This window comes from Lycium ferocissimum, chromosome 9 (genome assembly GCF_029784015.1).
Source record: "Lycium ferocissimum isolate CSIRO_LF1 chromosome 9, AGI_CSIRO_Lferr_CH_V1, whole genome shotgun sequence".
NCBI classification, from domain to species: Eukaryota; Viridiplantae; Streptophyta; class Magnoliopsida; order Solanales; family Solanaceae; genus Lycium; species Lycium ferocissimum.
Genome location: NC_081350.1, coordinates 62,017,370 through 62,025,732, shown reverse-complemented (window position 1 = coordinate 62,025,732; position 8,363 = coordinate 62,017,370).

Here is an 8,363-nt window from a genome sequence, read left to right as displayed (position 1 = left end):
GCCCCCCCAAACTCATTCATTCCTTATATCTAAGCTCCAAAAGAAAGAAGGGATAGCTTTACACCTTTAACGACATCATTAACACAATGCGTATCTGTTGCCGAAGCGTTTCAACCTATATTAAGACGTTGAAACTATGGTTAAACTACGGGAAGGTTCAAAACGTATTCAACGTTAGTCGTGTTTCTAGAAAATTAGACGACGTTTCCTTTATATACAACCAACTACACAATAACCAAGTCAACATCAACAACCACACGTTCAAGTACTATGTGGAGACTAATCAAGACAAGATTCGAGAACACACCAATGTACGGCCGCATGACATTCCAATCGGCCCCACATATACAACATTCGATGATAATTCACATACGACTACGACATATTCAAGCTATTCTTAATGATCCATAGTCATAACATTTTCATCGAAACGACCCTACTAACTGACCAACCAATATAACAACATAATGTATAATCTTAACTATAATTAATCTTCCCGCTCAACAAGAACAACAACATATCCAAAACAGCCCCTAACTAATAACATACAAAGATGCCCGAAAATCTTACGAACATCTACGAATACACCAAGCAAACCACATACGCTTCTTATACATTATTTCATACATTCCTTTCATCTAAATTAGTGATTTATACCAACCACACGACAACAACATCATTCATTCATACGCGAAAACTACATTAATATCCTAAATCCTTGTGACCACAAAACGAATTCAACTTCAACTTTAACCATTCAATTCCTTAACTCTCATCATATAATCCATAACAACAACAACCAAAATACTACTTAAAATTAATTCACCAATTCTAACTAAAAGCAAAGCCCACTTACCACTTAACAATACTTCAATATCAACATACATAATTCCATGTATTCAATTCATATCTACGTATTACAACCAGCCCAAACTCCTTCTAAAACATGTAGAAAAGATTAAATCTTACCTCAATAAACTTAGCTCCTTAACGTGGTGAAATTAGTGACTTCAACTAATACACTCTTGCGCCCCTAGGATCAATTCCATCGTTGTTTTCGACTCTTCCAAATGGTTGGAATATCTTGGAAAAGTTATTTTGGATCACAAGTTTTGACCTTCACCATGGACGGCCATGGCCGAACCTCTCTCTATCTACATGCTTCACAAAATTGTTGAAGATGAAATGGATAAGTGGCTGGTTCATTAGTCATCAAGTTAATATTTATAAGGTGTCCAAGAGCTGGACACGTGCCCCAATCAAGGCATGGGCCAATCATATTTGGCCATGCATGGTGGGGTCCACTTGGCCCACTAATTGCTTAATTAATGATAATTAGTCTTAATCCCCACTTAATAATCTAGTCATGGTTAATTAATCCCTAATTTCCATTAATATTTCTATACCAATTAAAATTTATAAGCAATTCATGCATTAATTAAAATCGGAGATTAAAAGTCTCTATCTCATACCCTAAGATAATCTTGTCCTTAACTTATCTCAATTCGCTTAAAAATAATCCAATGTACAAAAATACGGGATATACACGATATCCATAATATCCTTATTCCTAAAAATGCTAGAAGCTCATGATTCTCAAGGTCCTTATGATATTGTTGATAAATGTTCTTCATGATGATGATGATTCCATTTCTAGAGATACTAAAGCTTATAGTTCTTGATGTTGTTATGATATTATTGAGCTTGTGTTATGAATTGATTTTATTCATTGTTGTTGATCTCACCTTATGATAATTTTTCTTTCAAGGTGAGATATAGCGGTGATGATGATTCCGTAATGGTAATCGGAGGTTACTAACCTTACGTCACTCCGATAGACTTATAGCTTTTATTTGGGCTCTCATGCATGCTTTATATATATGTTTGTATATTCTCACACCGTGCCGCGCTATAGTCGGCCGGGCAAGCATGTAGATGTGAACACCACTGTAGTGGGCAATTTATGATGTTACCCCAGACGCGGGATGCCCGACGCGGGATGATGATGATATGATGATCTACCGAGCCTTAATAGCGGGCAGATACTATATATATAACAGGGCAGCAATGGCGGGTAGTAGGATACTATATATATAACACCGAACCTTAATGGCCGGGCAGGATATTATATATATAACACCGAACCTAAATGGCTGGGCAGGATACTATATATATGTATGTATGAAAAGTTTTTTGTAAAAAGCTAAGCATGCATGACAACCGCCTTAAAAAGGCATTCATAACTATCCTTTCGCTAGTACCCTTGAGATTCCTCTTACTCTTAGTTCCCGATTCCGAGTTGGGTTTATGCCCATACCGATGAAATGTCAATACTCTCTCTCATTCATTCTCATGATTCGTCCTTTCCTTAATTTAGCTCATGGTGTCCCATAGTTTCTCTTAACTAATTGTTTGTATCATAATCATGCATCATAATCCTTCTAATGTCCCGCCGATTCTCATTCACATCATGAAATTTTAGTAAAATACGCCCTTGTCTTTCTTCCTTCGTTCATTTCTTATTTCCCTTTACGGTACTATAGCTTGCTCGTATGTATGTCTATTCATCGTATATTCGTCCTGTTTCCTTTATAATCGCATCTACGTTCCAAGTCCTCGTCGTATGCCATCACCGTCTACCTTTGGCCAACCTTACTAATTTATTAAGCTTCCTCTTATCGTCACCGATCACATAACTTCCTTTAATTAATTTATAAAGCATTTTCTCGTGCTTCTCGTCCTCAAGGTCCTCCTTGATTTCCTTTGCTCTTAAAGTGCTCTTTCCCGTTTGCCACTTAATAATATCTATCTAGAAGTTTGCAGAACATTCCACTATGAGTACAAACCAATCTTGATCTCGTATATATATATATATATATACTTCTAGGGTGGAACTTTCCCGTACTCGTTAACTTCCTTTCCCATATCAATATCTCTTTGTTATCAATCTAATCTATAAATCGTAATACTATATTTGAGTTCCTAATGTCAACTTTCTTTATGTTTCCAATAGGTTCCAATCCTCCGAAATCTCGAATGAAACTTATCCTGATTTCTTAACTACTAATCATTTTTCCCTCCAGGGTTCCTCCTTTAAATTAAATTAAAATCACTCTAAAACTTCTCTTTGAAAGCATCGCATAGTTGTTCCTTCAATCATGACTTACCAAACGGCTGATGGTCACATTTTCCCTTTACTCTTTCTCTATAGACATGCAAACAATTCAATTTGTAAAAATTTTGGCTGAGTTTCCTCTATAATTCTTACTACCTCATTCTTGCACACAGCTCAGAAAACACATCCAATACCCCACAGGGCAATCACAAATACCCATAATATCTTGCTCAAGTTCTTATATCAACATCTATCCATATTAATAAAATAGGAAACATACCTTTCGAATGCACAACTTTAATTCTCAACAATTACCTCGTTGCGGCATAATCATTTGTATCCATGATCGGAACGTTTGGGGTTAGAATCGGGGACATCATATCCTATGATTTAGCTCTATGGCACGATCTAAGATAAGAAAGAAAGATCAATGGTTCCTAAATGACCTGAAACCTCTTGTTTATAAGTGTGGCGCGCTTCACACCCATAAACAAGACCCCTTGGACATGGCTCGTGACATTCCCGAGGACGCTTGCTACGATACCAATTTGTCACACCCCTACCGGGGAGTATGGCCCCGCCCCCGAGGCCGGGAATCACGACTTATCCGTTACTTTGAACATTATAAATCATAACTCAAAGAACACACTTGTGAAAAAGGCCCAACATAGGAAAATCCGATCATTCAGCATATATATTCATATGCGGACTGACAAAGTCGCCACAACATAACGTATATCATAAAGCCGGCAAGGCTAATAGTAAAGTATCAAGAGCTCAAAATAAGGTTGACAAGGCCACCAATATATTATACAACAATATGAACCGGTGGAGCTATAAAATATCTAACTGTACACACACGTCTACGAGCCTCTACATAGAATACAAATGATCATAAGGACAACACCAAATAGACTGCAGCTCCGAAATAAGTGGAGTGCTCCTGAGAATTCGCTGATAGAATACCTATGGGTCTGATCCGTCTCCCTGCCTACCTGCGGGCATGAGCGCAACGTCCACAAGAAGGGACGTCAGTACGAATAATGTACTGAGTATGTATGGTATGAATAACAACATAATATAGATATGAAAGGTAACCTGGAATATGAGAGATAACTTGTACATCTGGATGCTTCATAAGGCGTGTTGTCATGCATGCTTAGCCTTTTTAAAAAAAATATTTTTATACATATATATAGTACCATGCCCGGCCATTAAGGATCGGTGTCATATATATATATATAGTATCATGCCCGGCCATTAAGGCTCGGTGTCATATATATATATAGTATCATGCCCGGCCATTAAGGCTCAGTGTTATCATCATTAGCCCGCATTCGGGCCTCCCGCGTCCGGGGCAATATCATGGCATGCCCACTACAGTGGTGTGTACATCTACGTGCCATGCCCGGCCGACTATAGCGCAGGCGGTATGAGAAAATACATACATATATATAAAGCATGCATGAGAGTCCAATCCACAAGCCACAACTATATCGGAGTGACGTAAGGTCGGTAGCCTCCGATTATATTATGGATCAATCATCATCGTTTATCCCACCTTGAAGGAACATGAGATTATCAACAATGAAGGAAATTAAGAAATTACAAAGTAAGCTCAATCACCTCATAATAATATAAAGCTCATGTGGAAATCTCTATGAATAAAATCACCTCATCATAACATGAAATCCGTGCCTTGGAGCTTTGATAAATAAATCCTTATAATCACCGTCATGGTTATCATAAAAAAAATTATTCATCTTTAGCATCATAATTTTTTTTTAAGAGTCATGAATCTCTAACATTCTTGGAAAAGAGGATTTTTATGGAATTCATGTATGGGTTGGTAGGAAAAGAATCATGCCTTTAAAAGAAAAGAGGAGTAACCTTAACATACCTTTTGGTCTCCTTAACTATTCAACGAGAAATCTACATGTAAACCATTACATATAGCCTTCAATTTAAATCCGTTTTTTGAATTCGAGCAAAACATCTCCCCGTTTATACGAAATCACAATTGACCAACAAAAACAACAACAACAATACCAACATCACTATATCAACACCAATAGGCTCCGTAAAACATCCCACACGATGTTTTCCAAGTTTCTCAACTATCCAACTTGTTATACGATTATTTAATAACTTTATCTCCGTAAATAAAGCCGAAATTAATATAATAAGGAGAGATTAGTACCTTATTCTTGCTAGAGCAACAATATCTTCAATATTTACTTTGAATCCAAGCCAATTCTTAATCGTGACTCGTTAACATCATTAATATCTTGAAATTACTCAAAATCCTTACTTTTATGCTGTGTGCATGCTCTCATATGGTGGCTGATCTCTCCATTTGGGGGAATTATTATGGAGAAAAATGGGGTTTTAACCCTTATATAGGGTGTCAAAGTCAGCACCGTGCTTCGTAGCATCTTCTGCCCGCCTAACTTGTAACGCTCATAATTCTCTACTTCGACATCGTATCGATGAGCGGTTTATTGCGTTGAAAACTAGACTCGACTAACTTCATTTTAGGCTTTTGAAACACCTTAAAACTCCTAATATACTAGAAGATATACCCCTCCAAAGTTGACTAAAAATCTGCCCAAAATCCTGCCAACTTTTTCTAAATTTTCGTCAAACTTATTTTGTTCGATTTGCTTGATTACGAAATCTTCCAAAACTCTCCATACATGATATTTATCACTAATCATACTTGATAATGGTCGTGTCCTTTGGTTCCAAGGTTGTCCTTCTCGGTTACGGCTTACAAGATCATAATTCATCTTTTACTTAAACAATATACTTAGTAATGCTTTGTTCCTCACACTCCAAAGTTATTTTACCTAGCCATATCTTGACATAGTTACATTCAAATTTAACCATTGCTTATCCGAGGTACGGGGTGTAACACTGAAAGTGCGGGGTGTAACACTTTTGTTTGGGGACGCTGCGTTCATGCCCGCAAGTAGACAGGGAGACGGTTCAGACTCATAGGCTAACTTCTCAGCGGTTGTATAGGAGCACTCCACTTGTTCCGGAGTTGCAGTCCAGTTGGTATGATCCTTTGTGCACATATGGGCACAGTGGGATACTGTCCCGTCCTTATTATGCTATGTACTCCAGTAGAGGCTCGTGGACAGTTATGCACAGTTAGATGTTCTATGACCTTCTCGGTCCTTATTTTGTTGAATACTTGGTTTCAGCTTGATGACGCTTATGTATATGTTTTGGGCCGGTATCCCTTACCACTGACGATATTTATAAGTTAGCAAGATGGCCTACTCAGGTATGATTATATAATGAGATTCATATATGTTTTGTGGTGCCCAGTAGGCTAGCTCCTGGCGCCCGTCATGGCCCTCTGGTTGGGTCGTGACACTGGTAATCCACACATTCTCCTCGGTGTGGTGGATAAGACATTTATGTTGTTAATTTTCTATGACCTATGTACTGAAAGAATGAGGTTCGTCCAACAACTATGTAAGAAGGTAAAATGCGTAATAGTAAGTCGACACAAGTAATTTCATGTGAAAAACTCCTTGCTCAAGTGAGGCAAAAACTGCGACCTATATCTTATAGGATTTCCCTAAACTCACCACTATAATGTGAGCAACTTTTAGGGTTACAACATCTTTTACACCTAAAGAACTGATTCTAACAACCCCTACCCCAAACCTCAATAATTCTCTTGATTGTTGGTACTTACTGTAACTTCTTCAAAGATTCTATCCAGTCTATAAAGTCCCATACAACTCAATAACAACCTAATACAAATCATTAGGAATGTAAAGGTTACAAATAAACTTGTAGATTAAACTAAGCAACAAGAACTGTAAAGATTACACTTGATGGGAGCCGGATCTTTGTCGTTGTTTAATCTACCAAGCTGAAGAACACCCAGTGATATGATCTCACTTTTATCTCTCTTTTCTTCAACAAACACCAATGTGATGCTTTATATCGAAGTAGAATATCCCTCTGTAGTTCTCCCAATTCAACCAAGACTTGATTCAATTAATTGTAAGAAACCAATTCTTATTTGACATGAATTTGAACTTCACGCATACGTCCAACTTCTCCTTTCTCCAAGCTGATTTCATATGTTCAATTATGGTAAAGTTTCCATGAGTTAAAATCCCATTACTTGTAGAATTGGATTATGCCTTAATCCTAATTCTCTAAGGTCTCCTGTTGTGTGCATGGAACAGCTTCTTCTTCATAGACCAAACAATCTCCAGTTCTTGTCTGAAGGAGCTGGTTCTCTTAGCAATATTGCTCTTGTGTTGCATGCTTCACCAATTCCTTTTGCAGATCTATTAAGGATTTGATTCTTGTACATCTTTGTCCATCTTTCTTGTACAATATTTTTCAATCATAAACACTTAATAAGATAATGAAATATTTAATGAGATCCAAGCTGCACAACAAATCCTCCTTTTTTGATGATATCAAACTTATAGAAGCTTCATACTTTTTCATGTGTTCTCTAGCAGCTTCAACAATCTTCATGTGATCTTGATGTGCATCTTCCCCCTTAGGAACAACTTCTATGTTGAAAATCTTCCCCTTAAGAACCAGCTCCATATTGATCTAGTTTCTTATTAACTTTAGTAAACTGTTAAGCTTACCTCAGTCAATGTAGACTTTAGAAGGATGTTAACTTTACTTCAGCCCACCTGTGTAAACCTTAGCAAGATGTTAAGCTTGCTTCAGCCTGTTCAGGGCCTTACCTTTCATTCATAGCAATCCTTTAAATGGCTAGGTGTAGTAACCTGATCATATCCATATGTCTTCTATATTTGACATTTCTTCATTCTGAGCATAAGGGCCAGGTTATATTTTAGATTTTTATTTTAAAAAATTCTGCAGGTCAGGAACACTTTCTCCATGTATGAACTACTACCTCTACTTTCCCCCCGTTCGGCATCATAGAAAAAATGACAGTATGAAATACTATTATTTTAACTTAGCCAATCATTGAGGGAAACATTAGAGAAACTCAATCCATTTTGAGTAGTCCAAGATCCAAGCGGTTCTTTTCAAAGTGATCTTTGCTCAGAGGCTTTATAAATATGTCAGCAATTTGATTCTCTATTTTGCAGAATTCCATAGAGATATTGTCACGACCCGAACTACGGGCCGTGACGGGCATCCGGGGCTAACCACCGAACACCACTCATTTTCGTTACCTATATGCTCTCATTCATACTATATGCTCATAATCATAGACATATATCATTAG